Source organism: Platalea leucorodia (assembly GCF_965183815.1).
Source record: "Platalea leucorodia genome assembly, chromosome: 4".
Taxonomy (NCBI): domain Eukaryota; kingdom Metazoa; phylum Chordata; class Aves; order Pelecaniformes; family Threskiornithidae; genus Platalea; species Platalea leucorodia.
The window spans coordinates 28,065,057-28,089,482 of NC_138826.1; the positions used below are offsets into that span (position 1 = coordinate 28,065,057).

A 24,426-nucleotide genomic window follows, 5' to 3' on the forward strand; every position below is an offset into this window, starting at 1 on the left:
CCACTGTCACTCCTTGTCATATCCCTGTGGCATTTCCTTATATTGGGAAATAGCGTTAAAGACACTTTCATGTGTTTGTAGTTGTTTTGAATGCAGCTGAAATTAGGGGGGGAGGAGTTGGTACCCTTGTGCCCATCACCACCAAGGGTGCATGGATGATAACTGAACCCATTTCCAAAAGGAAAAAAAGTTAATGATCATCAGAACATAGATTATTTTTTTTTTTTAATCTGCTCTACCATGCTCATATAATCCTCCTCCCCCTCATCCGTATTTTCAGTGCTGCACTTTGATGAGCTGCAGACAGTTGACCTGAAGGCATTTCTTGATGAACATTTCTGTCTGCTCTCAGACTTGAAAAACTCAACCTTTTCAAGAGCTGTACGGGAGAAAAATGTGTAAGACTAATATTTATAGGCTGAAAGAGAGGGGAGAGGAAAGACTAAAGTGTAAAACTTGCTTCCAGCAGAAATGCCATCCCTCTCTTACCTCTGATAATTAGAAGCATTTCTGACATGGCTACAAAGGCAAGTTAGTGGTGTGTGCCTGCCATTTGCTGTGCTTTTGTGCTGCAGGACTGTGTTCCTTTTTCTATGGTGATGCTTTCTTCTATTTTGTTTTAAGACAAAACACGAATTTCAACTGATACTCAACTATTACATTATGATTCATCCATACTCCTACATTTTAAACGATTATTTCCAAGTACTTACACGTGATTGTTTGTAAAAATGGAAGGTTGTTATTCAAGTTCACATTTTTGAGTACTTTTTCATAATGTTTAGCAAAGCTTGTGCATAAGTCCTTTCATTAATAGTTTTAACTGAAATCATACTGGAAGACTAGAAGGAGGAGAAGCTTTAACTGAGCCGTAATTTTCGCCGGGAAAAGATCTTGGCTATATTAAGACATACAATAGTACTGATTGTAACTCTAATAGGACATTTAGAGGACATTGCAAATAGTTTTTAGTGGTGCCTTAAAGAGTATACTGTCTTTTATGCCCCCTGAAGACTTTGGTCTTTTATTATAAAAATAACGTGTGCAGGCATAGAAATGCAGCAAATCATTTAAAAAAAAAAAAAAAAAAAAAAAAAAAAAAAACAAACACCAAACAAAAAGAACCCAACCACACCAAAAACCACGCTGTGTTCCTGAAAATTTCTTGGAGATTTCCCTAGACTTGGATCCTGGTTTAAAAAAAAAAAAAAATAAAAAAAAATAATCAGTTTTCTGTTCCATGAAGAAACTTGGGAAAGAAGTTCCTTGCTGTGCCTTTGGGTCACGTGGCCTCGCTGCTGTAGAGCTGGAATGTTTGCCATGGTATTTCCGGAGGCTTCATAAACACACAGAAAGAACCAGGGGGGGTAGGAGGATGATTTTTTAATTATGAAATTCCACCCCCCTGCCCCTTTTTTTAGCCTAAATTCATTACACTTTAGGTGTGGGTTTTCTTAGGAATTCAGAAGAGTTTTTATCTGATCAGTGCAATGAATTTTAAGAATTCATCTGGTTTTTAAAGAAAAAAGTTAAAAGATATTTGGCACTGTTTTAATTGCTGAATTTGTCTAGAATTCTTTCTTACTTAATATAATACCTGGCAACCTACATATTAAGTCTAACTCCGTTGTTTAGACGGTCTTAATGGTTTACTTTTGGCATGTGTCACTGTGAGTGGCATTCAGTAATCTGACTTGATAGCTGTCATCTTGCAAGCTAGAGTAATGCAAACAGAAGATGAGCACTCAAACAAGGTTACAGTGAAGAGCCATTTCCTAAGTCCTGCTGCGGCGGCGTAGAATCCCCACGTCAAATCAGAAAAGCATGGAATTAGTTCTGGCTCCTGGGATATGAGGGTTAAGATTATGCAAACCTCTTCTTTCTAACTGTAGGAATAGAACATGCTCCTTTTGAGACTTTGCAAACACCAGCTCAGACTGGGATTGCGAGGACCTCTGTGTTAGTCTGTAATGTCATGGATGTGTTGTGTCTCGGTGGCAAGGTGGGCTGAAGGAGACCCTGCAGTCCCTCTGGGCTGGCAGAGATGCACCTTTTCCTCCTCCTACTCCCTTCCCGTTCCAGCTGAGCTGAGCTGCCTGTTGAACAAGGGCAGAGAGCTGATCCGTTTTAAAAATAACCTGGCAAAAATGGGGAGGGAGGGGGAGGATGAATGGACTATTTTTAGCTTAACCAACTCCATTTGCTACATGGTACCATAAAGCTGTCCTAATGCTACCAGGAGGGGTGGGGAGAGGGTAGTGCAAGGGGAGCTGGTAACAACCAGCCAGAGGTAGGAACTGCTTGTTCCAGCTTTGCCAGTATGAAAAATCACCCCAGCAAAGTGGCTTGTGTATTCCATGAGGCTGCTCAGAGAATGGTCAGTGGAAGGTTTATAACCGTATCAAGATGGGCTTGTTGCTGAGTCAGTTTGTTATTTACATCAGAAGTTACAAAAAGGCAGCATAGTTTGTCTTAGGGCTTTCCTTTAAAGTATGAAACGGTAGATTCACACACACACACACACACACACACACCCCCCCCAATTCAGGCCCTGAATTGGCATACCGAGGAGCCTCGGTAGATCTGGAACGGAGCAAGGGCTTGGGTTCTGCACATTGACAGAGCTTCCTTGCTCGCTCCTCCTCTCCCCTACCAAACTTTTTGAAGCCCATCTTTAAGTGTGACTAATTATTTAATGATTTTTCTCCTGGTGTGGAAGTGTAGCATCATTCACTTTAATAAAGTAAGACTTATGTTTTGTTTCAATAAATTATGTAATGTCTGATTGCCACGGGTGCCATATTGTCTGACTCTTGTGGGTTTCCCCGCACACCTGTGTGGACACAGCAACACAAATGTTGGATAACAGAAAAAGAGAAAGAAGGAAGAGGAGCAAAATCATGAATGAAATAGCCAGGAAGGTCTTAAGGTAGGAAGAACAAGACAAAGACACAGCAGGATAAAAGGCTGGAGGTTTGAGGAAGGGAAATTGTCCCTCCCAAAACTGGCTTTGTTGACAGAAATAGATGAAAGAAAATAGGGACATCTTCCTGTCTAAAAAGAAGATGGGAAGAACTGGTTGAGGTGATTGTAGTGATAATTTTGGAAGTGCTCTCGTGCTGTAGGGGTAGGCAGATGGGATACAGCAATTGCTGTCTAGGGTGCTTCTGTTTGCATTTCTGCAATTTCAAATCTGTAAAGCTGAGTTGAGGCATGCTTTGAGATGAAGGTAGCCAGCTGAATTGGTAAGGTTCCCACTGTTTTCTGGGTGCTCTGCCCCTTGTCATGTCAGTATTGGGGTGGGGACTGGGGAATGGAGAGTCCTTTTTTCCCCCTGCTTACCTCAGTGGTTGTTGGTAGAAAACTCCTGGATCCTGTGACGTAAAACGCATACTATGATAATTGGTCAGAGTCTTCTGGATTGGTCTAGTCTAGAATGGTGGTACCTGCTGGTCTGTAGCTAGAGCGGTCGACTGAGAGGGAATGGTATGGAGCTAAAAAGTAGTCCTGAAGCTACTGGATTGCTATATGTGGGGAAAAACACACTGTTTCAATGATCAGATTAAATACAAGTGCTATAGTATTTATAAGTGATCTTTTGTAAAAGTAAGCTGTGATTCAAAGGCAAACTGTGTTTTAAGTTGGGCATTATCTATTTGCTTGTGTGTGGCTTGTTTTTTTTTGTTTTTGTTTTTTTCCCAAGTGAACACATAGAAATGTGGAAGAATACCCAAGAAATCTCATACAATACAACAGAGTAAGATGTTGGTGACTTCTTACTTGAGTTGTCTTCAGTGCTGTGCTTTTTAGTAAAATGCTGTAGCACTTTGAATTTCAGGTGAAAAAGGGACACAAACCCACCTCTTCAGGTAGCGGAGGTAGTGTACGAGAGCTTCCTTTTTTTGGAGATGTCCCAGTGTTTTATCTTGTTCCTTAGTATATCTCACTGGTTTGCAGCTTCTGTGCCTTTATGAGAATGTGCAAAGACTTTTTACCGTTAATTTTGCAATGATAATATGTATATCTGAATAATACTTTTCATGCCATTTGGCTTTGCCCCTTGCCATCTAAGACTTCCCAAGCCTTTATACGGAAACTTTGTTTAGGCAGGCCAACGGGAATCATGGTTGAAACTTGTTCTCAAAAGCTTCGTGTTCTTAATTGCCTTTGACAGTGGTTGGGAAAGATATCACTTCAGCATAGTGAAAAGCAACTGCAATATATTATATTTTTAATGCAGGATTCTCTATCTGGATGAATTGGTACTGGCAGGACAGTATTGGTTAAAAATAGAAGAACCTTCTGCGTACACATTGCAGTTTATCCTGGTTTTATTTTGTCTAAACAAAAAGCAATGTACACATACCAAGTGTAGACAGGCCTTTTAGTCTGAGGTACTTCCTTTGACAGATGGCTTCTGATTTTTTTTTTATTATTATTATTTATTTTTTTAAAAGTAAGTATTGCTTTGAAGGGAGACCAAGTAGAATCAGTATTCAAGTAGTCTGTTTATCATGTCACTGCATGGAAGATTGCTGTATCCTGTACTAAACCTATTTTATGGTGATATGGACAAGATTCTTACAGCCTTATAAAGGATGCTAGCTTGCATTCCTCTGTGCAAAGAAGTATTTCCAAAAGCAATAATATGCTGATTGAATATTTATTTTTGCTCAATACAAAAATATTTGTAGCTAACTGGCAAATATTTTGCTTCTCTACCCTCCCTTTTCCCCTTAATCTTGTTTATCTCCTCAGTGTTTTCTTCCAAGTATTAGAAACGTGTTCTTCTGGGGTATTTTAGATCAGCTGCTTTATAAGCCAAGAGTTTGTATCTTTTCATTGAAAGCCTATGTAAGGAAAGGGACTAAATGGTTAATTGGACTTGTATAGCTTATGCATATGTATATTGTATATATTGGACATATTTTAGATATATTAGATATGCGTGTATAAGTTGAGATCTTTTTTCAGAACATTCTGTTAACAGTTGATGATTTATATATGTTTTTTTTAAATGACTGACAAATTTTAAATAGGGCTAAATTAATTTGCAATAATAATACTGTTGTGGATTTTTAAATATGTTTCGTACTGAACAGTATTTAACTAAATTCCTTTATTTAATCTTACTGAAGTTAGAAAATTCAAGGTGTAACTGTTTTTTCACGCATTTTATTAGGCCTTGATATTTCTGATAGCACAGCTCTCTTTCAGGCCTTCAAGTGGGAAAAGAGAAATTTATTTCCTTCTCAAGACAAAAGAACAATGCAAGTGTAATCTCAGCTCTCGGTTTTTCTTTTGTCTATGGCTAAGTCCATCTCTTAACCTGGTATGATTAATCTGGTTTGATTTGTTCGTGTTTTTAGAAGTTTATGAAAGGACAGGGAAAAGGGAGGAAAAAAATTCCTTTGAAGCACCTATCAGTGATCCCAATGCTGCCTTGAATCATAAAGATATGTATGACTGAGATCTGTGTTATCAGAGTGCGGGAAATACTGCGTGAAATGCCAGCAGGTGTATAGCCTGAACTGATGATCAGGGCCAAGTATTTAAACTAGTTGTACTCTGCTGAGAATGTATAGTCTGCACCACGGATCAAACTAAGGCTTTTCAGAGAAAAGATTTTGAGCTAACAAATCTTGGAAAGCCTCCATATACACAACATAATCTAAAATCTCACAAGTAAAAATAAACCTAACTGAGCTGCAGAATGTGAATATGCGGAGTGTGTCTGCAACGCCCCGTGGGGTCCCTTCTCTCGCTTGCTTATACCTGTCCCGTACAGTGGAAAGCTCAAACAACTGAAAACTAAAAATACTGCTGTACAAATAGAGTGGAAGGAAGAAGAAAACAGGCATGAACACCACGTTTCAAAGATACTAAATGTTTGCCACAGCAACAGTCTGGTGGCAGAGAACTCAACAAAATAATTACATGTTGGATAAGAAGGTGTTTCCTTTTGTTGCCTTTGAGTGGGGCACTTTAATGGAATTTCTTCTTGCTCATGTGCTCTCTTACTGGGTGAGCAGAAGCTCACCAACTTCTCTAGGCTGGTTTCTGTTTAACACAGCTTAGCAATGACCGTTTTATTACTATCCTTTTAAATGTAAACATTCCTCGTCTCTTCAGGTGCTCTTCTTACAACATGCTTCCCCTGCTGATGATTTGCATTGCTACCTTTTGATTTTGGTCTCACTTTGCTCTGAATCCGTAAGTTTCTGTTACAAACTATTGCCAACCACCAGATTCTCTCTGCTCCTTTAATACAAACTATGGCACCAGAGGAATGCTGTTTTCTCAGGTCCCCGTTTGATACCAGATTTCCTCCTCTGAGCACGTTCCTCTTTCAGACTGTTCCAGTGTCCACCAAATGGAGTGGATTCTTCACTGGTTGGTGGGACAGATGCCTGCCTGCGCAGAGTCCATTTAACATTGCTATATGGTAACGTGTTTGGGTTTTTTTGTCATTATTGCCCTAGACCTGGTAGAAGCTGAGAAGGTAGAACTGGGGTGCTCTTTATCAGTTTGTAGAGTCTTGCAGTACTTTGCCCTGCCCTTCCCTCACACCTTTGACATTTCTGGTGCCCGTCTCCTACCTGGTTCCTAACACCTGCCTGGTGCCTTTTTTTCCTCATACTGCCTCTGAAGTTCTCACCTGGAGACCCGTGTTCCCCTCCATCTGCTTGCAGCCTTCAGGTCCTGTTGGTTTGCAGTTGGAGCATTTTGGGAGTTCATATAGAGGGAAACAAACAGTCCTTGCAGTAGAGGGGTATACTCCAAGAGAACAGGTACCTATGCTGTATCTCGTGGGCAGACACGAGCTTGATCTGCTCATCTTCAGCTGGCTGTGTTCTGTGTGGAGCCAAACCAGAAGCCCCATATCCATCGTTAGTATTGTGTTGAGCTCGAGCTAATAAGCTCGGTCTCTTGGCAGGATGTGTTAGATCAGGCTTACTGCTGTGCTAATTGTGCTTACACAGCTTCCAGTTTGGAGCTGGCTCATTTACAGCTGGCTTGGATGGTGGCCAAGAAGGCTCGCCTCTGCCTGCAGTATGCCATGTAGACATACGCACATCCAGCACTTGAACGTGTCTGTCAATAGCAGGAAATTATATTCGGAGGGAGGGGAAAATCTTTGGCCTGGCTGCAAGCGTAAACAAGGACAATATTAATGAATGAGGAAGTAGGTAACACTTTTAATAAGGCGAAGGATTGATTATTCCAAATGTAGACTCACTGCCACAAGTTGTTTTCAGCCCCTATATTTGGCCCCATCTTGTTCCTCATTTACTGCTGTGTGGTTTGGGGTTTTTTTGTTTGTTTGTTTTGGGTTTTTTGTTTTGTTTTTTTCCCCCCAATATTTCTTGGGAACGTTTCCCAGATTTAAGAACCTTCATTGTAGAAGTGAGCAGCCTGGTATTTTAACTGGGAAACAGACACTAATCTAAACACAAGGTTAAAAGTGGGCAAAATTTCAGAGGGGAGAAATTTGCCTTTAAGATTAGCCCATCCTCTTTTTTTTGTCTTCCCTTGCTGCATATGTTAGCAAATCAGTTTGTACATTGGTTATAATATAGCATTAAGGATCTGCCCATCTTAGTGTTGAAGTGCTATAGTTACTTAAAGGTACAAAATACTCACTAGTAACAGGAATTATATAGGAAGAAGAAACCCAGAGCTGTAAAAAGCTGAAGTTTGTTTATTTAAGTTTGGGAAACTAGAGCTCAGAATGACTTGAAAGCCACATCCTCAGCTGGCTTGGTTTCATCAGTTACCAACAGTTGTGTTATTTACTTCAGCAAAAATTAGTCCCCTCAAATGTCAAGAAATTTTCTGTCTGTGGAGGAGCGTGGTGGTGGATGGGTACGTATGAGTGTGTATGTGTATAAACGTAGAGAACCGGACTAGTATCTTCTTTTGTTGTGAAATAATAAAATGATTCATCAGCCACATCACTATGAGCGCTCTTAATATTTGAGCCCATTTCTCTCAAATTATTTTCTTGGCCACAAACATCCATGCATCACTGTATTAATTTGCTTGACAGTTCAGAGGCCACTTCTCCGTTTGAGCAAGCCTCAAAGAGACAGTACCAACCTTTTAGTTCTGAAATCACTGTTATTAAAACAACCAGGGGAATGTATCTCCGCAAAGGCAGAGTTGAATAGTGATTTAGCTCCCAGAATTAATTTGAAATTCCAGCAGCACTAAGTAATATTTTAGTGGCAGTATAATCCTGTACATTACATATTAAGTCTGCAGACTGCACTGCCAGTGAAAGAACCCTGCAGTATTTAAATGACACTGTAACACCATGGTATTATGTTCAGGTCATTAGGGGGCATTTTACAGGATTGAAGTTATCTGGCAGAATGTCAAGGGTGAATCGTATAATCTCTGTTTCTTTGCCTCTCCAAATATGTAGATTAGGGGTTTAAAAAAAAAAAATTACACCTAACTCACCAGTGTTCCTTCTCTGTTTCAGCCCACTATATCACCTGTGCACTGCTTGCACTGTCAACAGATGCTGAAAGCGTAATCGAAGGCAAGGGGAGTAATAGATACAGATGGCTCAAATGGCTGTTGTAAGTGGAGAAAACGGTGTACCGAGGGTTGGGGTTTTTTCTGTATGAATCAGAGCAGTTGATAGGTAAGCATACACCCAAGCATTTGGCTTTTGTGGCATGTGTCAGTGGGTGTCCACAATGATGAAAAATGCTGAGCCCCAAGATGAGTGTTTTCCAGAGCAGATCCCTAACGCTAACCTTCTGAGGAGGCAGGGGCAGTCTTGCAATTGAATGTACCAAGGGAGATGGGCACCTCTCTCCCCTTTGTGCCTTAGAAATTCCTTCTAAATCCATGTGTGTGGCCCATCATAATGATTTTGATACCTCTTTTCAAATGTACTCATCATTCAGACAGCTCTGGTTGAATTTAGAGAGAGATATTAGGCTGTGAAAAGCATGCGTTCTCAGCAGCTTATTGCTGCCTCTGGCAGAAGTTACTGCCATTCAGATCTGCTAGCTAGATAGTTCACATGATTATTCCGTGCACCATTAGAGACAAACTAAGCTGGGTTAGTTTAAACATGTAAATAGTAGCTTTGGATCATTCTTTCTGCAAAAACAGATAATCATCACAGAAGCAGCCTAGCTGGCTGATAAGCAGTAAATTTTACCATGCGACTCTTCCCTGGTTGTTCCTTCACTGAGTTTTAACTACAGCTTTTGGGGTGATGTGAACACTTAGGAAAAAAATAAAAACAACAACAATAATAATAAAAAAAGGTTCAGTTAGGGCAAGTGAAGTTGAAGTGATGTCTGACTTCCAGTGATGAGAATGGCAATGGTGACATGCTGGTTGGTCGGGGTTGTTAAACTTTTCAACCAGCAGAGCGTCCGTCTTGTGAATAGGACGCGTGGCTGTGCCCTTTCTGTGCTCATAGCGGTTGAGGGGGGAACCCCAACAACAGTCTGCTTATTTGAAGAGTTTGTTTTCCTCTAGCCTAGACTATGGGCCAAGTCCCATATGGTGATTCCTGTTTTCTTCTTGCTGCGTTCCCATGTGACGGGAAATTCTTAGAAGAGTCTCAGGGGCAAGAGGTGTGTTTGGCTGCTGCATACCAGTGCTCGAAAGGAGTGCTGAGGGTACTGGAAATTATTTTTACAGGTCTTCTTTCAAAAGTAGCCGTAACTTCTTATTAGGAAATGGTGCAAGACTCACATTTGTAGAGAAGCATTGGCTATGCGAATGGGAGAATTGCCTTACTTGGCAGACCTGCTGCCATAGGAGGTTGTGGAGGCAGATCAGCAGGTTAAATGCGGCTGTGGACAACAGGTTCATGAACAGACACCAAAGGGAGCGTATGTTCCCAGTAACATCTGACTGTGGATGCTGGGGAGTAAAGGCAATAAACTACAGATAATGGCTGGGCTGACGTACCCTGCCTACATAGTATCTTCTGCTGTCATCCTTGGAGACAGAATACTGAGCTAGATGGATGACTGGATTAACCCAGTATGGCGTGTCTTCTGTTCCTACTGCATTGAGGTACATAACAATACTTAAAATATTATTCACAGTGTATTTTAAGTTACATCAGGAGCAGCAGAGGCATAGGGTATCTTCAGTCTTTTACTTTTTTTACATGAGAAAAGACTAAGCTTTTATGTTAATATTTTCATGGGTTTTATATAGCTTACTTTCACAGAGGATAAAGTTTCAGTTGAGATTTTGAGGACTGTGCTATCTTGATGTTGCTTTGGTTGTCACTAGCTTGTTTTTTAAAATGTACAGCAGGAAGCCAGTTCTGCCCCGCCGTTTCTCTTGGGTGTTTGTTCAAGTGAAAGGCAGTGGGCTTTCCTGAAAAACGTCCGTAGACAAAGAACTCTCCAGAGTGGGTCTCTACTGATCTGTGCAGTTAGCAATTACTCCTATGAGCTGTCATTTTAAAGTAAAAATAGAAAATGTAAAATATTGATTACATATGCAAGTACAAGAAATGTACATCTGTATACTAGCTCTCCAGAAGCTTACAGATAAAAATAGATTTAAATCACATTTTTCTTTCTAATGTGGCACAAAAAGTAATAGTTTTGCTCTCGAGGATGTATGAACCCATAAGACTGTGAGCTTGTGGAGAGAGCTTTATTCCAGCTATATCATTAAATGAAGTAACATTGGAAATCTTCTGGGGTTCCCTTTCCTGAATAGGGGACACATGCTTGTTATCATGGCGCAGCAGCGAGCAATACCATGAAGTTCAGGATGGGAGAGATCTTTGTTGTTTGTCAAATACATACTGTATACCGGGTATTTACTGTAGTCTGTGCACACTAGAAATAAACAGTAGCCTGGCACTTAATGTTACTATGCCACTTGTACTGCATTTTCAATGTGTTTGCTGAGGCTACACCACTTTCTTGCACTAAGGTTTAGATAATTCAGCATCTGCCTTTCTCAACCGAAATAATTGTGCTGCTCTCACTGGTGGTACACAGCTAAAGCCTGTTTTCCTCCCAGCTTATTATTGAAGGCAAACATCTGGAGTACAGGCTTCACTATCCTTGGCCATTGCATTCATTGTGACTTTTTGGATGCAATCAGTTTGAACCATTGCCAGCTATGGTTTTAGTCCAGAAACTTGTCAAACCAACTTGTGCCTCTAGCTTCTTGTAAGGACTGGTCAGGGAGATAGGAAGATTGTAGGACAATCCACATTATCTTATGAGATGGTGTGTATATAATAAGGTCTGAATAATTACACAATAAAGTAATCATCCAGCAAATTATTATGTTCCTCAGTAGGGAACCTCAGTAATAGGTCTGGCATAAATAGAACTTTTCTTTTAATAGCCATTGTCAAAGGGCTTTAAGTATTAGCAGTGTTTATCTAAAGTTGAACTGGTATCAAGTTCACTTTCCAGTTCTTTGCAGAATGAAAATTCTTTGCTCAGAATGAACCTTAATGATGAACTGAAGGTATTTTAGAAATAGGGTCTGCTGTGGAGTGTCATTTCCATGTTTATTCCCTTCCTCCACGGTGTTGTGCAGGATTGTAGATATTAGTCTCAAATGATGCCTTATCAAAGATTTTGAGTAACCAGTAACTACTCTGGTTCTTAACCTGGTGACATTACAGGCTCATACACGAAACCAAGGAATTGACCAGATTTGCTCCTTTGGTTGCATAAAGGTAGCTAGACTTCTGCAAACAGTTCAGTGGATTGGATTCAGTTTTGATATTGATCAGGAATATACCTGTGGCAACATCCAGCATTTTTAGGAAGGTTTTGCCTGTGTCTTCTGTAGCTGGTAAATTTATTTCTTTGGATATAAATACATGCAAAACCAATTTACTACTTGTAACATGAATGTACTATGCAAGCTACCAGAATTGTAATATTTATAGATGTAACATTCTCTGATGGAGATGCTGTACTTTGCAGTATGTCTGCTTTCTTACTTTTGCAAGCTTGCAGTTGATTTTTTTTTTTTTTTTTTTTTTGGCAACGTGCATGCACACATACATGCACAAAGTGCATTATCAGCCTGAAGCATCAGGCTAAATGTGTGTGCCCAGGTGTCGTATTTCTAATGCCCTTTGTGTGAAATGTGAAATAATTGCTCAAGTGTAGAAACTGTACGTATGTTTATGAAACATGAAGTACAGGCACAGTCTGTGATTTCAAGTGTCTTATGAAAACGTGCGTGTGGTAAGGCCACGCTATCTTCAAAACAAACTTTTCATGTTCTTGAACTTGAGACTTCTCAATCTTTAGAAGTGGAGTGAATGACAGAATACCTTAAATACCTCCGTATGTGTTTATATTTAGCAGGTGTAAAACCACTTACACCAAGCTAACTTACTGCAAAGGAGAAACATCTGCTGTATTAATTTTCATGAAGTAGATGGTTCTCTTAAGTTTCTGTGTTGTGAAACGATGGCCTCCCAGCCAAGAGGGGAAGAAACATATGGGTATAGCGATCTGTTAAATAGATGAAACAAGTGAATTGTGGGTAAATAAACGTGAGTGACAAAGAGGTAATAGAGGGAGAGCAAAAAGCACTCATACACAAAGAACAGCAGACAGTACCTACCTCTCCATCGTGGTCCCAAACCCCTAAAAGAATCAAAGGCTTCATACTGGAGAGGCTGAAGGTTGAGTTAAAAAATGGCTTTGGGTCAAAAAGGAGAGAGGAGAGGGAGATAGTATAGTCACCGAGATGAGCGACCTCAGATAATGCTTGAGTGTCTGAGATGTCACTAGAGAACTGCTGCTTAGGAAGAGGCCTGCCTTAGCTTGTGTTTTCAGTATAGAGCCACATGAAATCAATACCTGGAATAGGCTGCTCTGGGTGCAGGTTGTCATTATTCCCTATTTACTGGTCTCTGTTGATCCTCTTTTTCCATGTCTGCGTTGCTGGGACTCCTGAGGCCATACACCTTGGTTGTCTTGTGGCAATAAGCCAAGCCATTCTATAAATCCTTCCTAATGAATTATGGAGGAAAAAACCTGTCCTGTTCCTTACCTGGTTAAGATTTTTAGGAGGACACTGAAGGCTCTTGTGTAATTTAACCCTTGTACTTGTCCTCAACTGTGTTCTCACTTACAAAGCTACAAATGGGCATGAATGCTGAACGTATGCTCTAATCCTTATCACCTTGAAGTCATGACTGAACTTTTTTTTGTAATGCATGGATACAAGAGATGTCAAGTCAAACTGTATAGAAAACTGAAGTCAAAACAAGTTTTTCTAATAGAAAAAGATGTTTTGAGTAAAACTTTTGGTTTGGAAATATGGCTATATCAGTATTACTGCAAATATTTATACTGTTTCTCTGAACCTTACCAATTTCCTTGCCCTAGGAGTAAAGGCTGAGTAAGAGCCTGAGTAACTTGTAAGAAATGCATATCCTAGAGGTAAATGTCAGTGTGACAGCTCTTGGGACTAGATGTTATGTAAGGATTTTTTTTTTATTTTTTTTTTTTTTTTAATAGAACATGACCAGCTAGGAAACATCTATTTCCAGCTGTGCTTTACTATTATACTGTTCAATTCTGATCTGCAAAGCCCCTAGTGGGAGTAGAAGAGTAATTTGATTTCTGTGCCATTATTTTTGGCTCCCTCAGCTCTGCCTGCCTGGAAGAGTGCTAGTGCGGTGGCACCAAGTCTAGTTGGAGGCCAGTAACTAGCAGTGTACCCCAGGGTTCAATGCTGGCTCTAAGACTGTTCAGCATCTCCATTAGCAATCTGGATGATGGAGCAGGGCGTACTCTCAGCAAGTTTGCAGATGACACAAAACTGGGAGGAGTGGCTGATAACACCTGAGAGGGTAGTGCCTTCATCCAGAAGGACCTGGACAGGCCAGAGAAATGGGCTGACAGGAACCTCATGAAGCTCAACAAAGGGAAAAGCAAAGTCCTGCACCTGGGGAGAGGAACAGCCCCAGGCACCAGGACATGGTGGGGGCCACCCAACTGGAAAGCAGCTTTGCAGAAAAGGGCCTGGGGGTCCTGGTAGATACCAGGCTGAACACGAGCCAGCAATGTGCCCTGGCTGCAAAGGCAGCTAACGATATCCTGGGCTGCATCAGGCAGAGCATTGTCAGCAGGTGATCCTGTCAGGAGGTGATCCTTCCCCTCTGCTCAGCACTGGTGAGGCCACACCTGGAGTGCCGTGTCCAGCGCTGGGCTCCTCAGTACAAGTGAGACACGGATGTACTGGGGAGAGGGCAGCAGAGGGCCACGAAGACGATTAGGGGACTGGAGCATCTCCTGTATGAGGAAAGGCTGAGAGAGCTGGGACTGTGCAGCCTGGAGAAGAGAAGGCTCAGGTGGGATCTCATCAATGTACATAAATACCTGAAGGGAGGGTGCAAAGAAGATGGAGCCAGGCTCTGTTCAGCAGTGCCCGGTGACAGGACAAGAACCAATGGGCACAAACCTCAACCATTCTGCGATTCTGTAACTCTGGCCACGTTTTCAGTGAGATGGTTTCTCATGCACCAGGACCTAGACTGAGGTAAACAACTGATTTTTGGGTTAGCTAGGTATGGTTTTTAGTGAACTTGGACTTAATTTGAGGAAAGTTGCATAGCAAGCATTGTGAGGCAAATACCTTTGCTGTGAGATAAGGTAGCCTTGTAGGTAGCGTGGCCTGAAGAGTGGGGCTTGGGTGGTAAGTTGTGAAGCACTTGTAGCAGCGGAAATGGTTTAATGTTGCTGAGAGTTCTTTTGTTATGTATTAAAAATAAAAGTGGTGGTGGGCTTAATCTTAGACACATGTACAAGTATTTTGACTAGATACTGTCTGGATTTAGAAACAAGGTAGGATCTAATATGCCAAGGAAGAAGGGTTTATTTAGTTTTTTTTAAAAAACTTTTTAACAGCTTGAGTCCCTGATAATCTTAGCAGCAGGTACCTGTAGTTAGATTTTGAGGAAGCAAATGTCTTCTGCAGGCATCTCAATATTTTAACTATAGTTTTCAAAATTAAAAAAAAAGTGAGTGAGGCGTAATGCTATCAAATGAGATACAAGAGTCTGAAAACCCGCTCAATAAACTGATATGTTCTTCAGGAAATTGATGATATATCAAAAGCTGTTTTTTCAGATAGCAATCACTGGCTTAGCTTCCCAAAAGAAGGCTGTGTCTGCTTATAATGGTGCTGGTTTTGTATACAGAGTTCTGGGCTTATCTTGAAAGGGATTCTGACACACAACAAAACCGATGAATACTGTTTCAGCCAGCAGTACTTTCTTATGACCTTAAGCATTTCTTGGTTTATGTGTATGAGATTAATTCAAAGACGATTTGATGTTTTCTTTCTTTTTTCTTTTTTTTTTTCTTTTTTTTTTAAAATGACCAACCATACTGGATGAAAATGAGTCCTGCAATTAAAAGATAAGATATATATTTAAACTGAAGCATATTCTCCCATACAGGAATAAAACTATGAATGTATGTCTTTCTATTAAATCTTTGTCTACAGAGCATAGAAGGTTACATATGTGGCGGTGGTGCAGTTTTTTTTCTTTTAAAATAGCTGAATGTTTTCTTCAATTAATCTGTTTTGTGGCTAATCTGGAAGTCTTTGCCACCACTGTGGAAATGAAGCAGTGTCCACTGGACCAATTGATATCTTGCATTTCAGTTTGTTGGTAGAAGGAACAGCAAGACACACATGACCCATTTATGGTTTGTGTATAATAGGTTGTTATCTCTTGAAAATGAGCACTCATAGTTTACTTCTGTTAAACTAAAAGTTACTGTTGTAAAGGGTGCTCTGTATTCACAGGAATGCTTGGGGAGGGCGACCTGTTGCTGTCCGGTTCGGTGGGGCACTAGAGCCCCAGAGGTCAGCTGTGAGCACAGAGCTGCTGAACCCGGGAGGTCCACCAGGAAACGTGAAAGCTTTGGGGTGAAGTTCATTCAGGTTTTGAGATGTGGGTAGATGTTGTTTGTGCTTTTCAACCCTGTTGGGATGCTCTTTATGTTTAGTGTGGTGAGCAGCTTGAATAGGCATTGCTTGCCTGCCATTGAGCCACTGCTTAGGTGACCAAATATGTAAGTGAGCTGATTTTTGCACTGAGCAGTTTTTTCACAAACTGGCATAATTTCTGCTAGTTCCACTTTCATATCTATCTAATAAAATGAGTGATCTTTAGTGTTTGCACATGATGTCTTGGAGTCATTAATTATTTATCTTCATGACTGTGTGTGTGTGAGAAGGGATTTGGTTATCCCTGTTTTACAGGAGACAGACGGGGCACAAATTGACTTGTAGACTGTGCCTGCAGTATTGTAGAGTGCTCTGTAGAATGACTCTGTGTTAAAGCTTTTCAAAAGCTGCAAGGAAGGGTGTTTCTCATTATGCTATGCTTTATTTTTAGAGGATTCAAGAGCAAACTGCTGCAGTCACCGGACTGGAAGGAATATTGCCTTTGCTCACTTTTTGTTTAATCTCTAAAAGTCCTTATCAAAAATTGTTAGTGTTTCAAAGTCTCATAGTGGTTTAAGAGTCTTGTGTCTACTGAAGGAAGCCCAAACCAGCTCAATTGTTTCTTTTGAGGGCAAGGTGCAGCGTGTTGTTTGTGCAGCCAGCCTTGGCACTGCCTTCCCCTCCCCAACTTCTTTGTCCCCCTTCTTCCCTTCCCCCGCCTCCCCAATTATTTTTCCAGAGACCTTGGCTTGCTGCTTCTGGGGCAGCAGCAGCAGCTGCTAGTGCTGTCCTGTAATTCTTCCATCTCGGTCACAGGGGACTGGAAGGGAAAAGACGGTCTGTCTCAGCAGCAGTCCACCAGCTGCTGCTACAATCTATAATGCGTAAATTTGCAAAATATAGCTTTTAATTTTGCTTTGCAGTCAGAATGAAAAACTAGAGCGCACCACCACTGCCATCATTGATTGATTAATCGAAATTTATGCTCCCTGCTCCCCGGTTCAGACTCGGACAAAAAGTACTTGGAAGTGGCTAAAAAATAAAAGGTAAGAATCCTGACAGACTTTCCCACCGATGGAGTAATTAACAATACAATGTCGCGTATGTGTGCTTGAGAATATGCTCTAGATAAAAGCTGTTGAGTAGCACAAGAATATTCAACTTAAAAGTATATAATTACGCTTAGGGTCATAATACTTTCTGAAGTACATGGATAGGATAAGCAGGGCTTCTTTGCTACAGTGTCAGTGAATGAGGGAGTTCCACAGATTCTAGCATAAGTAGTTTTCATGAAAATGTATATTGAAACATATTTTTGGTTTTGAGGCTTTTTTTGAGGGAGACAGAAGGGAGGATGGAGAGTAGGCAGCGTAGTTACTGTTCTTTCTCTGCTGGCTGTGAAGTTAGAGTAGCAACAGTACTGCTTGTTTTGTGTCCAGTCATACACCTCGAATAAGGAAATAGCACATATAAAAGGTAAGCAATCCCCAAACTGCCATTAGAAAGGGATTGGTAACCTCTTCAGTGTGCATTTATGAATGACGGATCTTTTTGTTGGACCATTCAAGAAGGAACAGCCAAATCATGGCTGGAATTTGTGAAAGAACTTGTTGCACTGAGTAGTTCAACTCAGTGGGTAGTTTAGAAGACTCGAACTATAAAACACTATTCATCCATAAAAATAATTCATGTGGTTGTGGCACACATTGTTGGCCAAAGAAAGACTGTTGTGTGGATAGCTGAGAGAAATAATTTTACAAGTAAATTTTGCAGCTGATGTCCCTGGAGACCCCGTTACCCTCTGTGTTTTTTCTTTAAACTCTCTGAAGTCCTTTGTCGTGGAAGTTGCATGGGAACTGTAGTGTGCAAAGGCTAGCACAGAAACCTTTGTATGCCAAGGCATTACGGGGACCGTGAGATGGTCCACGTCCAGGCTTCCTTGCTGGTGGAAGAGCTTGTGGCAGCTGGCTATCTGCTTTCCTCAGTTGGTTTCATTGAGGGCAAGGGACTCGGAGAAGCCAGCTGCCATGTTGGCATGCCTGCTAGGGGTTGTGCACGAGGGACGTTAGTGATGGTGTCAGTTGCGGACTGCTGCCCTCCAGCATGTGCTACGAAGTAAATCCAAATGAGGAGCAATCACAGATCTCATTTTGACAGTGTGTCCACATTTTAACTCTTCTGCTGAACATCTGTGATTATACTAGTGTGCAAGTTGTACTTTTTTGCTGCTAATTAGAATACACTGGGTCCAAACTGGAGCTTCAGATACAAATTTGTCTGGGTTTGGGAGAGAGCAGATCTAGCCCTTACTGTTGTGGAACAAGCTAACTCTACCAATAAAGGCACAGTGTAACCTAGTACCCATCTCCAGAATCACCAGTCCTCATTTCTGTACATCTAATGTACAGATACTAATGTCAGCAATCTTAAGTGAAAGCATAAGCAAACCCTAATCTCACGAGACATAGTACTTTCAATAAGTACATTGTACAGGCATGCTGGCAGAACGAAACTAAATCTAGATTTGTCTTCATGACTCCAAAGAAAAATAATTTAAAATAGTTTAAAGAATCCACGAAGTATACTACATGCATGTGTGTGCTCATATTATCTTAAATTTGTTGGAAGTTTTTAGCATATGAAAAATACAGCCCCAAGTGTACACCACGCCTTCCAGCTCCAGGGCAAATACAGTAAGAAGAAATTATATAGTGACCCATTATTCAGCCCCCTGGGAGGTAAGAGAAAGGAAGAGGAGTGTTTTACCCTGAAGTCATTCCTGGTTATTTTTTTTTTAATAAACATGATATGCTCTAATATTTATATAAAAGCAGTGTTCAGTGGTCTCAATTGGGCAGAGAAGTTAAATTTAGTGAAGTGCACACACTTTGTGTAGTTCAAATGCAGTGTTTTGGGTATGCTACTCACCTGCTCGCAGGGAAAGGACAGAAATTAAATGATGGAGGCTGTTCACAAGTAAACCAGCAGAGTTCCTGGAAATATTACTTTAGCCAAACTTTACAATATTGCGTGTTACTAGTCTCTCCAAGTATCAGAAATTAATGATCAGAACCAATTTGAGCTTTAGACCTTAAAGAAAGACTACTAGAGTATGTTTTAAAACTTCAGTGGTAGCAAACTGGATTGAAGCTTGCTAACTTCTGACTGTGGCAACAAAGGCCTCTAGGACTTGCAGTGAAGTTGCCAAGAAAACAAGCTCCCTTTTCCATATGTATTTTCGTTTGTCTTCATACTGTGGTAAAGGCATTTACCTTCTGCCAGTGTTTTCTGAGCTATGCGCTGAATTCTTTTGAAGATAATTGAATTAGCTTTTTCTTGACTTTTCCTTCCCTTCAAAATTAGTATCTTTATTTTAACATTCGACCAGTCAAACTCCCAAGCCCCGGTTCTTCCATACAGAGATGGTTATCTTGGCACTACAAGCAAGACCCTTACTAGATACTGATACTTACAGGCCAGGCTGTTTTCCATCCATTCTGTAAGGACTGATTTTTACTGAAAAGAACAGCATTAAATTCTCAATGAGAACCAACCTTTCCTCATTTCTTCCTCTGTGGGGATTTTATCAGTCTCTGCAGCTTCCTTAGACATTGTACGCAGGGGATACCACTTTGGGGGCAAAGCTAACCTGGGAATAATTGACGGAGTGGTTTTGAGGGAATACTCTGAAATTTTCCATCAGCTTCGGTCTCACTGCGTATCTCCCATGTAACTGTTTACAACGAAGTTAGAAGGTGGCCCTTAACTGTTGTATGCTGTCTGTGAAACTTTGGCTATGCAGTAAGCCCATAGTCTAATCTGTAGATCCATTCTGGTGCTTAGAATAAAACCCTTTGAGAAAAGAATAATAGGAAATTGATATTGAAAGACAATGTTTCAGAAAAGGGACCTAAAAAGCACACTACAGTCTCCCTGAAAGAATATGGTATCTAGACAATGGGAAACTTAATTTCTTAATTCCTCAGCCAGAAAACTTGGTAGTCAGACCTCTTAAAAATCCATATTTCCGCAAACCTTTTCAAGGGAGGGAGAAAGAAAGAGGCAGAACAAAATATAAGTTCTAAGCTTGCCTAACATGTCACTTGGGATAACATCACTTCTGTTTGTCCTCAGTAAACACAATGCCAGATCAGGAGCCAGAGGATAATCTTTCACTCTAAATTATTTTCCTGTAATATCTGAGGCTGCACAGTCTAAAATCAAGAGTGGAGAAGGCTGTCCCGAGTCTCTCGCTTTGCCTGCTGATACAAACATGATTTCATTATACAAACATTTGCTCCATTAATTGTTATTATTCCTAATCCTCCATTTTGCTTAATGGCAAAACATTTCACTGGAGGGAAAAAAATTAGATTAAAGTAAAGACTTTCAGACAGTAAAGGCTACTAATTGAAACCTGCAAGGGATACCCCCATCATGGAAATTCAAAATTATAGAAGTTATTATTGAGATAACTGGAGAAGTGATACCTGGAAATCCTCAGACATACACTTTGGATTAAGTTTTTGTATGGTTTAATTCAGTATTTTTTTTCTTGCTCTGTAAATATAAGAGCGTAGCTTTAGTAAACATGCACACGTGGTGATACATGTGTATGTTCGTACAACATGCTTTTTTTTTTTGTCTTCTGATGGAAAGTAGAGCTTTTGGTTGCGCATGTGTGCCCACATGGACCTCTCAAAGGAGATAAATCACAGATGGGGATGCTAGAACGTTGTGGTCCTGTTTCTATCTGCTCTGTACTTGTGTGGTTGTGGTGGTTTGGTGTGTGGTTTTTTTTTTTGGGGTTGTTTTTTTTTTTTTTTTTTTTTTTTTTTTTTAGTGCCTGTCGTCTTCTGCAGTAACCTTGCATTGAGGTCTTTGAATAAAATATTTTTTCCTGTGCAAAGTTTGTGGTGGTGGGGGGTGTGTGTGTGTTTCTGTTTTTTCCTCCACAGGCTGTGGTGTACAGCAATGTAGAGGTCTTAGAGTTTTTATTCTCTTGAGGCTGGTGATACTTTAACCAAAGGAAAACTGAGGCATGTGAAGGTTTCCCTACCCCCTCTCCCTCCCGCAGCTCCCACAGGAGGTGGAGAGCAGCGAGCTGCTCCTGGAGCTCCTTTCCCGTATGATAAACCCCCGGCTCGCAGGCGCACAGATGGGTGTTGAGTGCATAAAAATACGAATGTTGATGCTTATCTGAGAAAGTCAGCAACATCGTGTGCCTTCGCTGAGTGTCTGTACGGTCATAGGACAGCACTTCATAAATGGATTTTGAGGTTGCATAGCATTTGTTAAGGCTTTTGAAAGAAAGAAAATAATATTCTAAAAGACAAGACCCCTCAAATGTTTGTCAACAATTCCTGTTGCTTTGAGGAGTTTAAACCTATATAGTTCTGGATCTTTGGGTTATTTTTCAGCTTCTTGATTTAATGCGGTTTTGGATGCATAGTATAGCATGTAGGTTAGGTGTGTCACTAAGGAACCCCAGTAAAATACAAATTCATGGGGTTAAAATTACTTTCCCTGAAATGATCTATTTTCTGTGCCTTTTCTGTTCTGCATCTCCCTCCATTCCCCCACGCTGAAGTCCATTAGGCGTAAGTCGGATTAGCTCAGTGACTCTTATCAGACTTCTTTTTCCTGTTACCCCCAGATAAATTTATGTGACTTAAAGAGTGAACTCCAGGCATAACCTTATTCCTGCTGGGGACAGGAGCTGCATTTGCTGAAGCTCTGTGTTGGTGAATAGTACCCCACTGTGCTCTATATGGGAAAGTGTGTGGGTGGCAATTTACATGGTAAACAAAGGCAGGCAGGGAAGGAAGATAGTTAAGCTTATGTTTCTTAATGCTCTAGATCTCCTTAAAACATGTCTGTTGAAAATTAGCAGCAACAAATACCACAAAAGGAAGATTGGTGTAGATTTTGCTATTTTTAAGTATTAATCTTTAAGTAAAAGGATTTTTACATACGTTTGTTGTGAAATTAAATTTATGATGGAAAATTAAATTTGTTAATATAATTTGTCCTGATTTTGTGGTAATAGCACTTTACCTGCAACTATTGCCTTTAAAGATAAACAGAAACCTTTTATTTCATCAGCAAAATAGGCTCATAGTCGTGTGTAGGATCATCCCCCACTCCTGCTGCCCTAAATAGGTTCTTTGCTTGTTTGTCATCAAAGGTGTAGGGAGGCAATGTGAATTAGATGGCAAGGGACTAGAGAGTGTGTCAGGAAGTATTGACATCCTTATTTGTGCCGTGTATCTACTATGTGACCTTGGACAAGTCTCTTCACCTATGCCATATCCTGTTATTAGATTATAAATCTCTGCTGGGAGAATGCTTGTCGCGGTTTGCTTTTGTATCTGGCAAAGGGTCTTATAGATATTATCGTAAAACAAATAATAGAAATAAGGGTAGCAGCTTTTTTTTTCTGGAACGCTAGCCTTTGGAGATAGGGATTTCTTTTTAACCTTGTTCTTGGGCTCTGGTGCCCCACTCAGCTGCAAAAAGGTTCCTTCACTCTATCGCCTGTCTAGTCTGATTCTTGCCAGCAAAAGAACCCCAAACTCGAAATTTGCTATTTATTCAGATAAATAAATGCTGTGAGTGACCGTGTAGCCCTTGAAGAGTTTTGCAAACGCATTCTAAAATATGAAAAACAATATATGATTATTTGCAATATTTTCTCTTAGATTAAACTAGAAATTTTTCTGTGGCATTGGTGTATAAATTGTGTATTTAAGTTGCGGTCACAATATAGGCTTCCTCGGGGGAAGGCTTGTCCTTCAGAAGTAGCCGATCAAAGTGATAACTTACCCGCGTACATGCTAACAAGCACAGCTCCTGCTGCTTTGGGGAAGTAAGTGGCTTATTCCATGTGATGAAACTCTTGTTCCAGCTCACATCTTGTTTTGAACTGATACCCTTCATGCTTGCATTGACACTGGAAAGGAACTTCACATGGGAGACGCTCCCTTCCAGGTCACTGACTTGCATCCAGGCCACTTGCTGACGCTGCCGTGCGGAGAAGCTGCTGGTCCACGTGGAAGGAGAGCGGGTTGTGTAACGCAGTGTGTCACAAGGGCTTTGCCAGGACGGCGGGCCGCAGGCTGAGCTCTTTGCCTACGCTGAGTTTGATTAGCAGCGCAGTTGATTTGTGGGAATTCAGCTCTGTCTTTTGCAGGGTTTAATATTAGAAATTTCATGGATTTGCATGTCATTGGGAGGAAAACCTGACTTGCTTCTGATTGCAGCTCTGTCAGCTTTTCTCTGGAAAAGCTTACAAATGTGGAGGAGCAATTTTTTTTTTTTTTTCTATATAAGGAATTGTGGGGTGATTTTTGGAAGAGTGGTTTTGGTTTGGGGTTGGGCTTTTTTTTCTTCTATGGCATTCAGGACACTGGAATTATATTTTTCAAGGTTTTTGCTACTAACACACTACCAAATTTTAAAAAGGGAGAGAAATAAGATTTCCAGGTGATAGTCACTTAATTCTAGGACTTGACTCTTTAATTATAAAATAACACTTTAATTCAAAATAACATAAGAAAGATTACTTTTTAATTGTTTCATAATGTCAGAAAGGATAAATATGTCAGTCTAATCTATGCTCCTGCATAGAGCCAGGAGTCTCCTTTCCAATAATATTTCTGTCAAGCTGTTTAATTTGTTGAAGCTTTTAAAAGAAGTCATGTGATGCAGTAATTTAAAAAGTGAAAAATTAAGACAGTAGAAAGAGAACATACCTGACGTGAATACAATGCAATGTTCATGTGGTTCAAATTGCTTTGAATAATACTCCTGTGCTGTCCGTGTTTGTTCCTTGGGCGTGACTTTGCTAATAGCAGTGAGGGTATTGACTAAAGTCTTTGCTGATAATTACTTCCTAAATATAATTAAATATGAAGGTGGTGTTAGCAAGATGCTAATTGGCTTACTAACAAACTTAGGATTTTTCACTTTCCCAGAACCACTAGATTAGAGCACTTGGTGCAGCAGTTTTTCGACAGCAGAGACTGCTGATCAGATTGCCGAAGCCAGCAAGCAAGGTGTCCTGTGATGTCGCGGTGGGGACGGGGGCTTTGTGCTTAAGGCACTGGCAAAATACTGCTTCAATAGCTGTGGGACCTTAGGGAAGTCACTCAGTCCCGCTGCCTAAAAGAGGAGTGATAACACTACCTTTGTTTCTTGTCTTTTTAGACTGTAAGCACAGGTGGTTGGGTTTGGTATATTTATAAAGAAAATGTTGATCGTTAGCTTACAGCATTGCTGTAATACAGGCAGGTTTAATAACGTGTTTACCATCATGCAACAAAACCATTGTGGGTTGTCTGTGTTAGTGGGGATATGCCATATTGCAACTACGCTGACTTTCGGCTATGATCAGCTGTTTGGAAAGGCCCCAAGTATTGCTTAGACAGCCCACCTTATTCTTCCAAAAGCCAAAGCTTTCATGGAAGCAGTAAGTGT

The 24,426-nt window shown here is 40.6% G+C and overlaps 1 protein-coding gene across 3 annotated transcripts in view; it reads left to right on the forward strand.

The window, feature by feature from the left end:
* The window catches only part of ZMIZ1 (zinc finger MIZ-type containing 1), a 365,555-nt gene that overhangs the window by 129,279 nt on the left and 211,850 nt on the right, over positions 1 to 24,426 (forward strand). The window lies entirely within an intron of this gene.